General features: G+C 33.8%; 1 long non-coding RNA gene across 1 annotated transcript in view; it reads left to right on the plus strand.

The window, feature by feature from the left end:
- The window catches only part of LOC309634520, a 122,443-nt gene that overhangs the window by 66,523 nt on the left and 40,016 nt on the right, over positions 1 to 15,904 (plus strand). The window contains exon 2 of the long non-coding RNA XR_014248173.1: positions 14,768 to 14,847. This is a non-coding gene — a long non-coding RNA (uncharacterized lncRNA). The remainder of the gene's footprint in view (positions 1 to 14,767; positions 14,848 to 15,904) is intronic.

A 15,904-nucleotide genomic window follows, 5' to 3' on the forward strand; every position in this document is an offset into this window, starting at 1 on the left:
TCTCCCACGATTAGTATGTATTTGCTTATTTTCCCTTTACTTCTTTTAAGTTGTTCTTTTTTCATGTATCTTGAAACTCCACTATTAGGTTCATGCACGCTTATGACTACTATTCCTTATAATTGATCCTTATACTATTAAGAAATGTCTTTTAAGAAAAAAATGCCTATTGTTCTCCTTGTCCTGATTTCCATTGTATCTGATGTTAATGTACCCACTCTCTTTTACTTACTCTTTGGTTGGTATATCCTCTCCCATTAAAATTTTTTCAACTTGTATGTCTCTTCTTATTAAATGAGTATCTCTTGTAAACAAAACATAGTTGGGAATAGCTTTTTTTAAAAAAAAAGGTAGTTCAAAAATCTTTGCCTTTTATTTAGAGTGTTTGATCCATAACATATAAAGTAATTATTGACATGGTTAGATTTAAGTCTGCTATTTGCTATTTTTTTCCTATTTGTCCTGTCAGTTTTTCTTTTCCATTTTTTCTTGTATCCTTATTCTTTTGTGATTATTGAACAATTTATTATTTCATTTTATTCCTGTATTGGATTTTTAGGCATACTTCTTTACTCTTTTAGTGCTTGTTCTAAGAATTACAGTATACATCTATACTTTACAGTGTCTTTCTAGAGTAAACACTTTATCCTTTTCAGAAGGTATAGCCTTGCAATATTGTTGTTCTATTTGGTCTTCATACTCTGTATTATTGTTATACATATTACTTTTACACATTTTAAATCCTTAGTCAATAGTATAATTTTTGCTTTAAAGAGTTATATGATTTTGAAGATATTAAAGGAAAAAATAAATGTCTTTTCTATATACATTCACATTTATCACTTTCGGTTCTCTTCGTTCCTTTCTGTAGGTTTGAATTTCCATCTGGTATCATCTTTCCTCCAGCCTGAAGATCTTCTTTTAGAATTTTCTTAGTAAAGTTTTGGTGGTGACAAATTTTCTCAGTTTTTATTATCTGAAAATGTCTTTTATTTTTGGAGAATATTTTCTCTGGATGTAAAATTCTTGAATGTCATTTGTTTTTCTTTCATCACTGTAAGATATCATTCCATTTTTTTAATGGATTCTATTGTTTCTGATGAGACATTAGACATTATTTATACTGCTGTTCCCTTGTATATAATATATGGTTATTCTCTGCTTACATTTAAGATTTTTCTCTGTAACTTCTTTTCAGCAGTTTGAGTATGATGTGCCTACGTGTGGTTCTCTTTGTGTTTTTTCCTATTTGCATTTGCTTAGCTTCTTGGCACTATATGTTGATCTTTTTCACCCAATATGGGAAATTGTCTGTTAAAATCACTTCCTTAAATTTTTGTTCTGCTCTATTTTCATGCTTAATATTCTCTTATAGGTTATTGAGGTTCTGTTCATTTATTTTGATTTTTTCCCTCTATATCCTTAATATTGGATAGATTTTTTTGATCTTTTTTCAAGTTCACAGACCCTTTTCTCTGCTCCTCTTTCCTCTGCTGCTCCAAATCTGCTAGGAAGCCCAGCCAATGAATTTTTCAGCTCAGATATTGTACATTTCTTTTACTAAATTTCCATGTGATTCTTTTTTATAGTACTTTTCTGCTAAATTTGGATAATTTTATTAATTATGATCATATTTACCTTTAAGACCTTAAATGTATTTGTAATAGCTGCTTTAAAGTTTTACCTGCTCTTTCTAACATCTGGGTTATTTGGGAACCTATTACTGTTACCTATTTTTTCTCTGTCTCTAGGATAAAATTTTCCTGTTTCTTTGCATTTCTACTAATTTTGAGTCTATGCTGGACATTGTGAATAATATGTTGTAGAGTATGGGTTGTATCGTCTTGCTATGAAAGACGTTGAATTTTTTTTTCCTGACAGACCTTAAATTCTGTCCAATTATTTTGATCCTGTCAGGATTGTTTTTTCTTTTTTTTTAAACTTTTGCTTTTTAATTAATTAATTAATTAATTTATGGCTGTGTTGGGTCTTCGTTTCTGTGCGAGGGTTTTCTCCAGCCACAGCAAGCGGGGGCCACTCTTCATCGTGGTGCACGGGTCCCTCACTGTCGTGGCCTCTCTTGTTGCGGAGCACAGGCTCCAGACGCGCAGGCTCAGCAACTGTGGCTCACGGGCCTAGCCGCTCCATGGCATGTGGGATCCTCCCAGACCAGGGCTCGAACCCGTGTCCCCTGCATTGGCAGGCAGACTCTCAACCACTGCGCCACCAGGGAAGCCCAGGATTGTTTTCTTTATTTGTGAAGATTGGTCTGTTTCAGTTTGGGGCCAAATTCTGTGGTGTGTCTTTTACTCTAGCATATGATTATTGTCAACTGAATGTCCACTGTACTCAGCATATAGTCTCTTGATCATAACTGAGATGGCACTCCAGCATCTCCTGATATTGCACAAGGTGAGACATCACTGGCTAGCTCTCATCCTTGTACCAGGCCATCTCTGCGTGGTCTTGCAGAATCTCATCCTGTTAAGGATCAGTCCGATCCTTAGCTTAGCACTCTCGTGAATCCCCAAAAGACTCCTTCCCCACCCCACACACAACTCTCTTTTCTTATGTATCCTGCTCTGAAAATTCTCCCTGCTTCTGCATCCTGCAACTCCAATATCTGCCTCCTCAACTGAGCAAGACTGTTGCTCTGATTGGTTCCACCTCCCTGATCTATAGCAGAAAATACCATTAGGCAGGAAATCAGGGCAGTTGTGGAGAAACAGTTGGATCTATCTCTTATGTTTCTCTTCTCTCAAGGATTACATCTTGTACTACCTGTTTGTCAGTGTGTGAAAACCGTTTGCTTATATATTTTGTCCAGTTTTATAATTGTTTGAAGGCAAGTTCAGTACCAGTTAAGTGGTCATGGCCAGAAGGAGAAATTTATATAAACAGATAAATAAATATGCAAAGCAATAAAACATAAGAACCAGGGCTTCCCTGGTGGCGCAGTGGTTGAGAATCTGCCTGCTAATGCAGGGGACATGGGTTCGAGCCCTGGTCTGGGAAGATCCCACATGCCGCGGAGCAACTAGGCCCGTGAGCCACAGCTACTGAGCCTGAGCATCTGGAGCCTGTGTCCGCAACAAGAGAGGCCGCGATAGTGAGAGGCCCGCGCACTGTGATGAAGAGTGGCCCCCGCTTGCCGCAACTGGAGAAAGCCCTCACACAGAAACGAAGACCCAACACAGCCAAAAATAAATAAATAAATAAATAAATAAATAATTCATTTAAAAAAAAAAAAGAACCATTTATAATCTTATACCTAGTGATGATCACTCAGTAATTTCTGATTCTTTTTTATTTTATGCATATGTGCATACATATATGTGTATCCATTACATATATCATTCCCAATCTTGCTTTCATAATAATATAGCTTGAGAAATTTAATTAAATATTCTTTAGAAAGATACCTTTTGTAGGCTGAAAATTATAAGACACTGATAAAAGAAATTGAAAAAGATACCAAAAATTGGAAAGATATTTCATGCTTATGGATTGAAATAATTAATATTGCTGAAATGTTCATATTACCCAACACAATCTATAGATTCAATGTAATTCCTATCAAAATTCCAATGGCATATTTCAAAGAACTACAACAAATAATTCTAAAATTTGTATGGAATGACAAAAGACCCTGAATAGTCAAACCAATCTTGAGAAAGAAGAATAAAGCTGGAGGTATCACACTCTCTGATTTCAAACTAAACTACAAAGCTATAGTAGTAGAAACAGTATGGTACTGACACAAAGACACATAGATCAATGGAACAGAATTGAGAGCCTAGAAATAAACCCACTTATATATGAACAATTAATGTCTGACAAAGGAGCAAAGAACATACAATGGAGAAAGGATGATCTTGTCAATAAATGGTATTGGAAAAACTGGACAGCAACATGCAAAAGAATGAAACTAGACCAGTATCTTATACTACACACAAAAATTAACTCAAAATGGATTAAAGACTTTACTGTAAGACTGAAAACCGTAAAATTCCTAGAAGAAAAAAGACTGTAACCTCATTGACTTCAGTCTTAGAGGTGTTTATGTGGATCTGATTCCAAAGGCAAGGGAAACAAAAGCAAAAATAAACAAATGGGACTACATCAAGCTAAGAAGCTTCTGCACAACAAAGAAAATCATCATCAAAATGAAAAGGCAATGTACTGAATGGGAGAAGATATTAGCAAATGATATGTCAGATAAATGGTTAATATCCAAAATATATAAAGAAGTCATACAACTCAACAACAACCAAACAAACAACCTGATTAAAAAAATGGGTAGAGGACCTGAAGAGACATTTTTCCAAAGAAGACATACAGATGGCCCATAGGCACATGAGAAGATGTTCAGCATCACTAATTATCAAGGAAATGCAAATCAAAATCACAATGAGATATTATACCACATCTATTCTGTTAGAATGGCTAGTATCAAAAAGACAAGGAATAGCAAATGCTATAGAGGATGTGGAAAAAGGGAACTCTAGTACACTTTCAGTGGGATTGTAAACTTGTGCAGCCACTATGGAAAACAGTATGGAAAGTCCTCAAAAAATTAAGAGCAGAACTATCATATGAAACTATCACTAACATAGTGATATATTCAACTTCTGGGTATCTATCCAAAGAACATGAAAACACTAATCTGAAAAGATGTTTGCATCCCTATGTTCATCTCAGCATTATTTACAATAGCCAAGATAGGGAAACAACCTGTGTCCATTGATGCATGAATGGATAAAGATGATGTGGTACATATATACAATGGAATACTACTCAGCCATAAAAAGGAATGAATTTGTGACAACACTAATGAACCTTGAGGGTATTTTGCTAAGTGAAATAAGTCAGGGAAGGACAAATATCATATGGTTTCACTCACATGTGGAAACATCTCACTCATGTGGAATTTCACATACGAGTGAAACAAAACAAAATAAAACAAAAAATAAAGCAATATAAAACAAAAACAAAAAATAAAACAAATTAGTGGTTACCAGAGAGGAAGGGGTTGGAGGTGAGCAAAGTAGGGCAAGGGGGGTTACCTGTATGGTGACTAATGGTAATTAGACTTTTGGTGGTGATCACTCTGTAGGGTATACAGATGTTGAACTATAATGGTGTACACCTGAAACTTATAAAAAATGATTATTTTAAATTATGGCACAAACTTCCATTTTATGCTATACCTTATCCTAACCAATTCTTTGTTCTTGCATACTTAGGCTTTTTTTTTTCTCACTATTTTAAACAACAGTTAAGGAACATCCTTATATATAAACTTCTGTCTGCATGCCCCAGTCCTTATCAATTGTTACTGAATTCTGTAAAATGGTATTGAATTTAGGAAGTTAGGACATCTCATTTGGATTTATGGCTTGCCTGTGTCCCAAATCTGAGGTGACCTTAGATTATAATGTTCAATTTAGTTAAAGCAAGTTGGAAAAAGAAGCATTTATAGAGTGATTTTTAAAATCTCCATTCCTTTGGAAGCCTGTACGCTCCCTGAAAAGGAATTTGGCTGTTCCTGGCCAGCCCAGCATTTAATCCCAACCTGTCACTAGTATCTATGAAGTGAGGTTTCTATTACTTCCTGGATTGCTCTAGTCTATCAGAGGTCACCATCTCCAATTTAGCCTAGATGTGGATGGGAAAATACCCTGTACAGCCCTAGCATCCAAAGAACATTGGTGTCAAATTCAATTACGGGAGAAGGAGACCTTTTTTTTTTTTTTAGAGGTCTCTGAATCCATTTAAAAAGCTTCTCAGATTCCTAGCCCTTGTGCTTATGGTGAATGTATCTCCCACACAGGCCTTCTGACAGCTTTTTTGTAATTTCACATTGTCAACTGCTTTTGTGGTTGGACTTTCATTTATTGAAAAGAGTCTCAAATGGAAGTAGAGACAGTTATGTCTTTAACATATGTCTGAGTGTGCCTGAGTGGGGTGAATATTGCGGACACATAATGACCCAAGATGATCTCATTTCACGTAGCTTTCCTCCTTTTAGGTTCCCAAATATGTTGATTTTCCGAATGTAAGATATTAATTCTGGATTGCTGTGGCCACAGTTTCCATTAACTCCCTTGTGGGCCTCTAAGGAATGGAAGTGTTCTTGAAGGCTTTTCTCATTTTATTTTAAAATTCTCTTTTGTGGCAATTCCCTACATTTCTTTTTGTTCAATTTGGAGAGTTTTTTCTTTTCTGTGATTAAGGACTAAATTAATTCATTTTGAATTTAGGAAATGGGACAACGTATTTCTTTTTGTGTACCTGAGAAATTTGTTTTCACAATTACATTTCAGTAAAACCACCTAACAGTCATGAAAGATTAGCCGTGTTTTCTCTCTGCAATACAGCCTTATAATTTGGAACACAAGTGAATCAAGAAATGTGGCTTTGCAGACTGTTTTGAGTATTATAGAATATTACTTTAACTATTGGGTCAGTCGATCCAGGATAGATAAACCTGCCATTTAAATTGTTAAGAACTATTTCCAGAGAAGATAACTTTTTATACTGCTGATTGAGCTTCCCTTTCATCCTTTTAAGTTCAAATTTCATAATTAGAACATGATGAACAATAGAATTCTCACAGAAGAATCTTCTGGCTTCCTTTTTACTATTGCCTTTGAACATGGAATAAATGACATATTCTGCAGCCTTGCTAAATCTTCTGTTCCCTCTCACACTGTTATATTTCTGACCATTTCAATGACAAAAGTGGAGGTATTCAGATGGTGTTACCCCAAGACAAAACGTCAAAAGTTCAGACTAAATAGTACTAACTAGTTGCAGCCATTAAGGAATTATTTTGGAAGCTAATATGCCAATATATTTAGAATATTATTCTCTAAGAACAGCTGCCATTTTGTCTCTCCAAACATGTTTTTTTTTTTGGCCTTATTCTCCTTTTCTTTTTTAGTAAAATTTTTACAGGCATCACCCATGTTAAAGCCAATATTTTTTTGTAACTCTCATGAAATGAATCTTTCATTCTGACCTGTGTGAATTCTGCCCATGGTGATAAACTTCGTAGGATGGAAAGTTTCATTTCAGCCATGCAATGTCAGGTTGAACTAAATTCTGCATTTGGAATTGAGTAGCTACCATCATGGTGATGCTGTATGCCCTGGGGGAGCCAGCTGATTTCCCCAGATATGGATCTGTTGAATATCCATGTACAAGTTGTTCTGTGAACATTTAAGTTTTCATTTCACTGGGACAATGCATAAGAGTGTTTGCTGGGTTGTAAATGTAAGCACATTTTTGTGTTTAAAGAAATTGCCAAACTATTTTTCAGAATAGCTGTGCCACTGGAGTTCCTACCACCAGCTATGAGAAATCCACTTTCTCTGCATCCTCACCAGCATGTGATGTTGTCACTATTTTATTTTAGCTATTCTAATAGGTATGTAATGATAACTCGTCACAGTACTATTTGCGTTTTCTGTATTTCCTGGTGATGGTGAACATCTTTTCTTGTGTTTATTCACCATTTGTATATCCTCATCGGTGAAATGTCACTGATTGTGATTTGCCACTTTTCTAATGGGATTGTTTGTTTCACTACTGAGTTTTAAGAGTTTTATACATTATAGATATGAGTCCTTTGTGGTTTGCAAACATATTTTTCCAGTTCATAGTTTGTCATTTCATCTTCTTAACAGGGTCTTTCACAGAACAAAAGTTTTTAATTTTGATCAACTCCAATTTGTTGATTTTTTTCTTTTATGGGTTGTGCATTTGGTGTCATGTCTAAGTGCTCTTAAATGAGCCCTAGGTCCCGAATATTTTAACTTATGTTTTCTTCTGACAGTTTTACAGTTTTACATGTAAATTTATGATCAATTGGCAGTTAATTTTTATATAAGATATGAGATTTAAGTAGAGGTTTATTAGTTACCTAAGGATATCCAATTGCTCCAGCACTACTTGTTGAAAAGACTATCTTTCTTCCATTCAGTTGCTCTTGTACCTTTGCCAAAAGTCAGTTGGCTGTGCTTGTGTGGGTCTATTTCTAAGATTTCTATTCTGTTCTCTGGGTTGCTGTGTTTATCCCTCAGCCAATTTAACATAATCTCAATTATTGTTTGCATATAATGAATACTGAAATTGGATAGGGGGATTCCTCTGACTTAATTCTTCTTTTTCAAAATTTTTAGCTATTATAATTCCTCTGCTTTGTCATAGAAGTTTTAGAAGACTTTTCTATATTTATAAAAAAAAAGTCTCTGCTGGGATTTTCATAGGAATTATGTTACCCTGGATATCAATTTGAGGAAAATTAACATCTTTATTATGTTGAGCCTACCAACCCGTGAAAGTTCTATCTCTCTTCATTTATTTAGATCTTCTTTGATTTATTGCATCAATATTTTATAATTTTCAGCATACAGACCCTGTACAGATTTTGTTAGATTTATACCTAGGCTTTCTATTTTTAAAGTGATTATAATTGTATTTAAAAATAAACTATTTCTTTAGAGAAGTTTCAGATTTACAAAACTGTAAAGAGAATTGTGAAGATAGTACAGTGAATTCCCATATGCTCCATGCCCAATTTCTTCTATATTAACATCTTACATTTTTATGGTATATTTGACACAATTAGTGAGCCAATATTGATACATTATTATTAACTAAAGTGCATACTTTATTCAAATTTCCTTAATTTTTACCTAATGTACTTTATCTGTTTCAGAATCCCAGCCAGGATACCACACTGCAAAATACAGAATACAAATTCCTTTCAGATACACATGGAACATTTACCAAAATTGACCATATGCTAGGCTGTAAAGCAAAACACAGAATACTTTAAAGGATATAAAGCATATGTTCTCTAATCAGAATGAAATTAAGCTAGAAATCAGTAACAAAGACAAAAATTCCCTAATGTTTAGAAATTTAAAGATACATTTCTAAATAATACTCTTTGTATTTGTGGTTTCTGGGTACAGTGTTCTATATATTTCAATTAGGTTAAGTTTGTTGATTATGTTGTTCAAAATCTATACTTTACTGGTATTTTTACTGTTTGCTTACTAAGAGAGTTATTATCTTAGGGTTCCCTTAAAATCACACACTGAAAAAACTACATGGTTTAGGTAGTATTTTTGAGTGGTAATCCTAGAAATTTCAAGAAGGAAGTGGAAAAAGTGAGACAGAAAAAGAGAGAAAAGTCAATAAAGGGCATATTACTAACCTGGTTACCACCTTGAAAGCTAGGGTTTAATGCTATTTGAGACCCTCTGAAAATAATGTGTATCACGTTCCTCAGAATTTTCCCACTGTCATACAGTAAGACAAAATAATTGATCTACCAACTCCCGTCCTCCTATTGTATTTCTCAGTCTACAAGCCCTGTACCACATTCAAATTGTTAGATGAGTTCAGAGGAAAATGGCAAAGAATGTTGGGATGACATGGATTTAATTCCCTTTTCTCTGGCATCTTGACCTCTCAGGTTCTGGATAATTTGGTAGTTCTCTGATAATTCATATATGTTGCAAAAACTTTTTATTTGCATTCTACTTATTTACTTTGTTGCTTTTTGTGGGATGATTAGTGTAGTACAAGCTAGTCCATTATAGCCAGAAATAGAACTGTGTTCCTCTTTGTTATTAATTTCTAGCTTTTGTTCCCATTGATATTCTCTATTGCTTTTTCTGATTTTTATTCATTGATTTCCACTCTGATCTTTACTATTTCCTTCATTCTGCTTGCTTTGGGTTTAACTTGCTCTTCTTTCTCTAGTTGCTTAACACGGAAGTTTGATCACTGATTTCAGATATTTTTTTCTAATATAAGTATTCAATGCCATAATATCTATTTAAACACTGCTTTATCTGCATCATACATGTTTTGATATTTTGCACTGACATTTTCATTCAACCCAAAATATTTTCTAATTTCGCTTATAACTTCTACTTTGACCCATGAATTATTTAGAAGTGTGCTATTTAAATTTCCAAATTTTGGGGGACTTTCCAGCTGCCTTTCTGTTATTGATTTCAAGTTTAATTCAATTGTTGACAGCAAACATATTTTGTGTGGTTTCTACTCTTTTAAATTTGTTAAGGTTTATTTTATAACCCAGAATATGATCCATCTTAGTGAATATGCCATATTCACTCAAAAAGAATGTGTATTCTGCTATTGAAGGATGAATTGTCTATAAGTGTTGATTAAACCAAGTTGGTTGATAATTTTGCGCACGTCTTCTATATCTTATTTTCTGTCTACTTGTTCTATCAACAGTAACTCCTTTGAGTGTTGACGTCTTCAATAATAATCGTGGATTTTCTATTTTCTCTTTCTCTTCTATCAGATTTTTCTCAGTGTGTTTTGGTCTCTGTTGTTAGGTTAATACTTGTTTAGGTTTGTCATGTTTTCTTGTTACAATGGCTTTTTTTGCCATTATTTAATGTATTTCTTTATCCCTGGTAATATTCATGTTCTGAACTTCACTTTGACTAATATTAATATAACCACTCAGGTTTCTTTTGATTTCTGTTTGCGTGGTATGACTTTTTCCGTTAAAATTTTTTAACCCATCTACGTGCTTATACTTAAAGTGTGTTTCTTGTAGACAGCATATGGCTGAGTCTTTTAAAACTAAATCTGGCAATTTCTGTCTTTCATTTGCTATGTTAAGTCCATTTATCATTTAAATTTAATAAAATTATTGCTATTGATGTGATTGAAATTTACTGTTTGTCCTCCTGCTCATATGTTTCCCTTTTCCTGCTTTCTTTTGGATTATTTAAATTATTTTAATATTCCATATTAATTTATCTATTAAATTTTAGGCTTTATCTCTTTTGTATCTTTTAAGTGTTTGCTCTGGAGATTATAGTACATATCTAAATTTTCTATTTGTTCATTTTTAAATTTATAATTGATGGTGATTTTAAGGTTTTCCTCATATAAGTTTTAAGTATTTTACCACTTCAAATACAGTGTAGAATCCTTAGAACTAAATAGGTCCCTTTACTCTCCCCCAGATCTTCATGTTACAGTTGTCACATGTATTACATCTACATGCATTGACAACTCCACCAGACAGTGTTATAATTTTTGCTTTTCAGCAATCAAAGATACTGTAAAGAACTTGAGAGGAGAAAAAAATAGTTCTTGATATTTACCCAGATATTTATCATTTCTGCTGCTCTTAATTTTTAAACATACAAGTTTCCCTCTGATATCCTTGCTAAATTTGGCATGCTAATTTTTAAAACTGAGGTAAAATAGGTATAACATAAAATTTACCATCTGAACCATTTTTAAGTGTATGGTTCAGTAACGTTAAGTACATTCACACTGTGGTGCAACCAATCTTCAGAAGTCTTTCATCCTGCAAAATTGAAATTCTATACCTATTAAGAACAGCTCCCATTCCTCCCTCCCTCCAACCAACCCTAGCAACCTCCATTCTACTTTCTGTCTTTGTAAATGTGACTCCTCTTGGTACCTCATATAAATGGAATCATACAGTACTTTTCTTTTTGTGACTGGCTAGCTAATTTCACTTGGCATAACGTCCTCAAGGTTCATGCATTTTATAGCATGTGTCAGAATTTCCTTCCTTTCAAGGTGACCAATATTCCCTTGTATGTATATAGCACATTTTGTGTAACTGTTCTTCAATCAATGAAGACTTAGATTGCTTTCTACCTCTTGGCTATTGTGAATAATGCTGCTACGAGTATGGTGTACAAATATATCTTTGATATCCTGTTTTTAATACTTTTGGATGTACACCCAGAAGTATTTAGAATTGCTGGATCACAGCCATACTGTTCCTGATAGGGGCTGCACCATTTTACATTCTCACCAACAGTGCACAAGGGTTCCAGTTTCTACACATTCTTGCCAACACTTGTTATTTTCTATTATTTGAAAGTAGCTATCCTAATGACTGTGAGGTTGTGGTTTTCTAATTTTTTAGTCTGACTTTTTGCTTCTCCATTCATGCAAAATATTGGCCTATAATATTCCCTTCTTTTATTATCTTTGTTTTTTAAATCAAAATTATTTTATTCTATATGAAATGAGCTAAAAAGCTTGACCTTTCTATTCTCCAGAAAGTTTTGCTTTACAGAGGGCATAGACATTTTCTTAAACATTTGGTAAATCTTTCAATTTAAAACGGCTTCTCTCTATGATACTATTTCTTTTTATTTCTAACAGTGTTTGTCACATCCGTTTTTTTTTTTCCTTCTTGGTCAGTCTTACCAATGGTTTGTTAATTTTATTAGACTTTTCAAATAAATTTTTTTTGCTGATCCTCCAGATAAATTGTTTTTACTTTATTGATTTTTTATTTCCTTTCAGTTTTCTTCTGCATTTATTCAATGGTTAATTTTCTAACTTCTTAATTTGAATACTTAGCTCATTGCATTTCTATAATGTTTCCTTTATTAATATATAAAACTAGCACTTCCCTCCATGTACAGTTTTGGCTGCATCCTACAAATTTTGATATGAAGTTATCATATGAGTTTTGTTATTTCTGTTGTTGCTCTGTTTCATATATTCTATACACTCTGCATTTTGATTTTCCCAGAAACTGATGAATAATTTAATGGTAATTTTAAAGTTCAAAATGCATAGTGTTTGATTTCTAATTTTTATAAGCGGTGGTCTACGTGAAACTAAATTTTTGTAAATTAAGAAATGTATAAATATATGTATATGCTCATATTATGTTTTAATGAGTGAATGCAAATAAAAAAATATGGAAGTTTATATACCAGAAAGTTAATAGTAGTTATCCCTAAGTGCTGGAATTTAAAAAGGCTTCTTTTATTTTCTTTGCATTTTACTGTATCTTCTTAATTTGAAATGTGGATATGTATTTTTATTTAAAAAAAACAGAGCTGTTTACAATTTATTGGGGATAAAAAAGAGCTCAGATGAATATAAACTATCTATATAAAGAACTCATTTCTAACCCTCTGCAGATTATAGAGTTCATTCATTGGAATACCAAAAACAAAACAAAATTTTAAAATCCTATTAATTCCCTTGGCATGGATTTTAAGGCAAATATGTGATTAGTTATAAGTTTTCTGTTTATATTTGAAGAGACCGATTAGTTCTATAATTGTTGGCAACCAGAGAATTTCCTTTCTTTCTTTTGAGTTTATTATTTTAAAAACTTCGATTTATTTTATTCCATATTTCAGCATGTTTCTAGTTGAGGGATGCGGATTGAGTCTACAATGTCATATTACGAAATCTGGATGTTTATATCTTGTTTTCTTGCTTGTTTGATTGTTAATATATCTGAATCTGTGCTGGAATATTATATCCTGCAGGACAGAAATCAGATATTATTATCTCTGTATTCCAAACACAGAACCTAGCATATTATAGAAACTTTAAAAATGTTTCATTAATGGATGAATTTTGAAATAGGTCAAAAATACAAAATAGGTCAAAAATTCCAGTTATAAGATAAATAAGTATTGCAGATATAATGTACAGCCAATGACTATAGTTAACACTGCTATATGGTATATTTGAAAGTTGCTAAGAGAGTAGATCCCCAAGTTCTCATCACAAGGAACGTTTTCTTTTTTTAAACTCTATGAGGTGAGGGATGGTAACTAAACTTATTGTGGTAATCATTTTGCAATATATGTAAGTCAAGTCATTCTGCTGTACACCTTAAACTTAGACAGTGCTATGTGTCAACTGCATCTCAATAAAACTGAAAGAAAAAAAGAGAAATGTGATTTTTACGGAAATGCTATCTTTAACTCCTCCCTGATCTTAAAGTAAATTCCTTGAGGGCAAAGACTGCGTCTTGGACCCTATTACATCCTCAGCACATTGCTGGGCACCTGGCATTGCCTGTATAAATATTTGTTGGATGATGAATGAATGGCCACTTGACTGTGATCTTGCTCAGTGTTGTTAAATCAGATGAATTTCCACCCTTCCCCTTATTTGAAGGTAGAACACAGGTAAAGAAATGAAAACTTTGCTTTCTAATTGGCACTATGATCTGTAAGTCAGACTCATATCAGACTGCCCTTCTCTTTTTCTATTCTCATCTCTCCTGCAATACTTTCCTTCACTCCTCGCAAATCAATAAGTAGGAAGAATTCCTTCAATCTGGGCTCAGTGGACCAGGACCAACAGAGAGGGGTTTGATATCCTTTTTTTGATGTTATACTTTGGAAGTGAATAGAAATCTTTCATGTATGTTCCTCTTTCTTCCCTCCAGTTCCCCGCAACACTGAGTGTCTTGGGATTGTGCACCAGCAACTCAGCAAGGGGGTTGTGCAACCAGTCTGGGCTTTGGTATAACCAGTTTAACTTCAGTTTACACTTTCATAGATCCTTGAACTTCTTGTTTTCCAAGCTTTGCTTTAGGCCCACTTTTGAGAAAAATTTTATGAATCAATAAGAGCCCTTCAAACTTTCCCTGTATTAATAATTCCTTACTCTTTGAATTTGGCAGTGTGCTGACAAAGAAGATTTTTGTGTTTGAGTAACATTTGCTCGAGGCAGCCTGATACCTTGTGCATATGCCCTCTGTTATACTCCAGTTGATTGACACGTGAATAGGATGAAGAAGTAATATGCTTTGTCTTATTGGTTCTTGTACTTGATGAATGTAGTCATTTTTTTTTTTTTGGTTCTGACTTTCAAATATTTTCTTTCACATTTTGTGAACTTTCATTCTTACTAATGATTTCCCCTAATATCTTTGTATCTCCTCATTATACAGATCAATGAACATGTACACACTGAAGACTGATTCTAATGTCCTCAAGACCATGCCCAGATTAATGGTGTTTTGGTGTTTCAGTGAGTAGATTTCCTTGGAAGGGGTACAAGAGAGACCAGGCTGGCATTAAACTCTGTAGTGGGTTAAAAATGTGTTTTGATATACTTGTAACATATATTCATCTGAGTTCCTTTTTTCTTGGGGATTAACGTTTACATTTTTGGCATATACTCTTCCAGATTTTTTTTCTTAGCATTCACTCATCCAAACACAATGTGTAGGTATATGTGTGTGTATATATATAAACACACACACACACACATATTTATATTTAGACTTTTATGTTTATAAAAAATGTGATCATAATAAGCATAGATTTTAACCTGTTTTTCCTACTGAGATCCTTCATCCAACTCTGAATCAATGCGCCTTTTTATAAGCAATTATTTTACCATCTAATATCAAAACACGTTTTCCTTGTAAGGCTTTTCTATATTTATTACTTACTATTTTGTAACACCTCTTAACTAAGGGAGTGCAAGGCACAGTTTGTAAATCTTTAAGTGAGAACCTCCAAAAGGAGTAATAGAAGTATGAAGGCAAGTGAGAAAGAAAGCAAGAGTATAAAAATCAAAAAAGGAGGAAGAGACTGTATGTAGCTTTGGAAATGAGGGAGTGGGTCACCTCATGTTTTTGAGAATCAAAGGATCTCAGTTCTTTCAGTTCTCTTAAAAAAAAGTTAGCTGATTAAACTCTATTTATGTTACCTCACAATGCAGTGATATGTTCTCCTCACAGAAATTCCCCCAATGCTGGAGGTGCCACTTCCACCTATGCAAAGGCTTGAGTCAGTGCCTTCTGGCCTTGCTGCCCTCTTATTTTTTCCCATGACTGCTAAGGGACACTATTTCAAGGCTAATTTGCATGACTTTCAGACTGTTCTAGTATTTTCTGTCTTAGTTGGTTTGGGTTACTTTAACAAAATACCATAGATTGCGTGATTTCTTAAACAACAGAAATTTATTTCTCACAGTTCTGAGAACAGGGTGGTGGCGGGGTTGGGTTTTGGTGAGGACTCTCTTCTTGGTGTGTGAAGGCCACCTACTTGCTGTGTCTTCACGTAGCAGAAAGAGAGAG

This window comes from Balaenoptera borealis (assembly GCF_965194805.1).
Source record: "Balaenoptera borealis genome assembly, chromosome: 9".
Taxonomy (NCBI): Eukaryota; Metazoa; Chordata; class Mammalia; order Artiodactyla; family Balaenopteridae; genus Balaenoptera; species Balaenoptera borealis.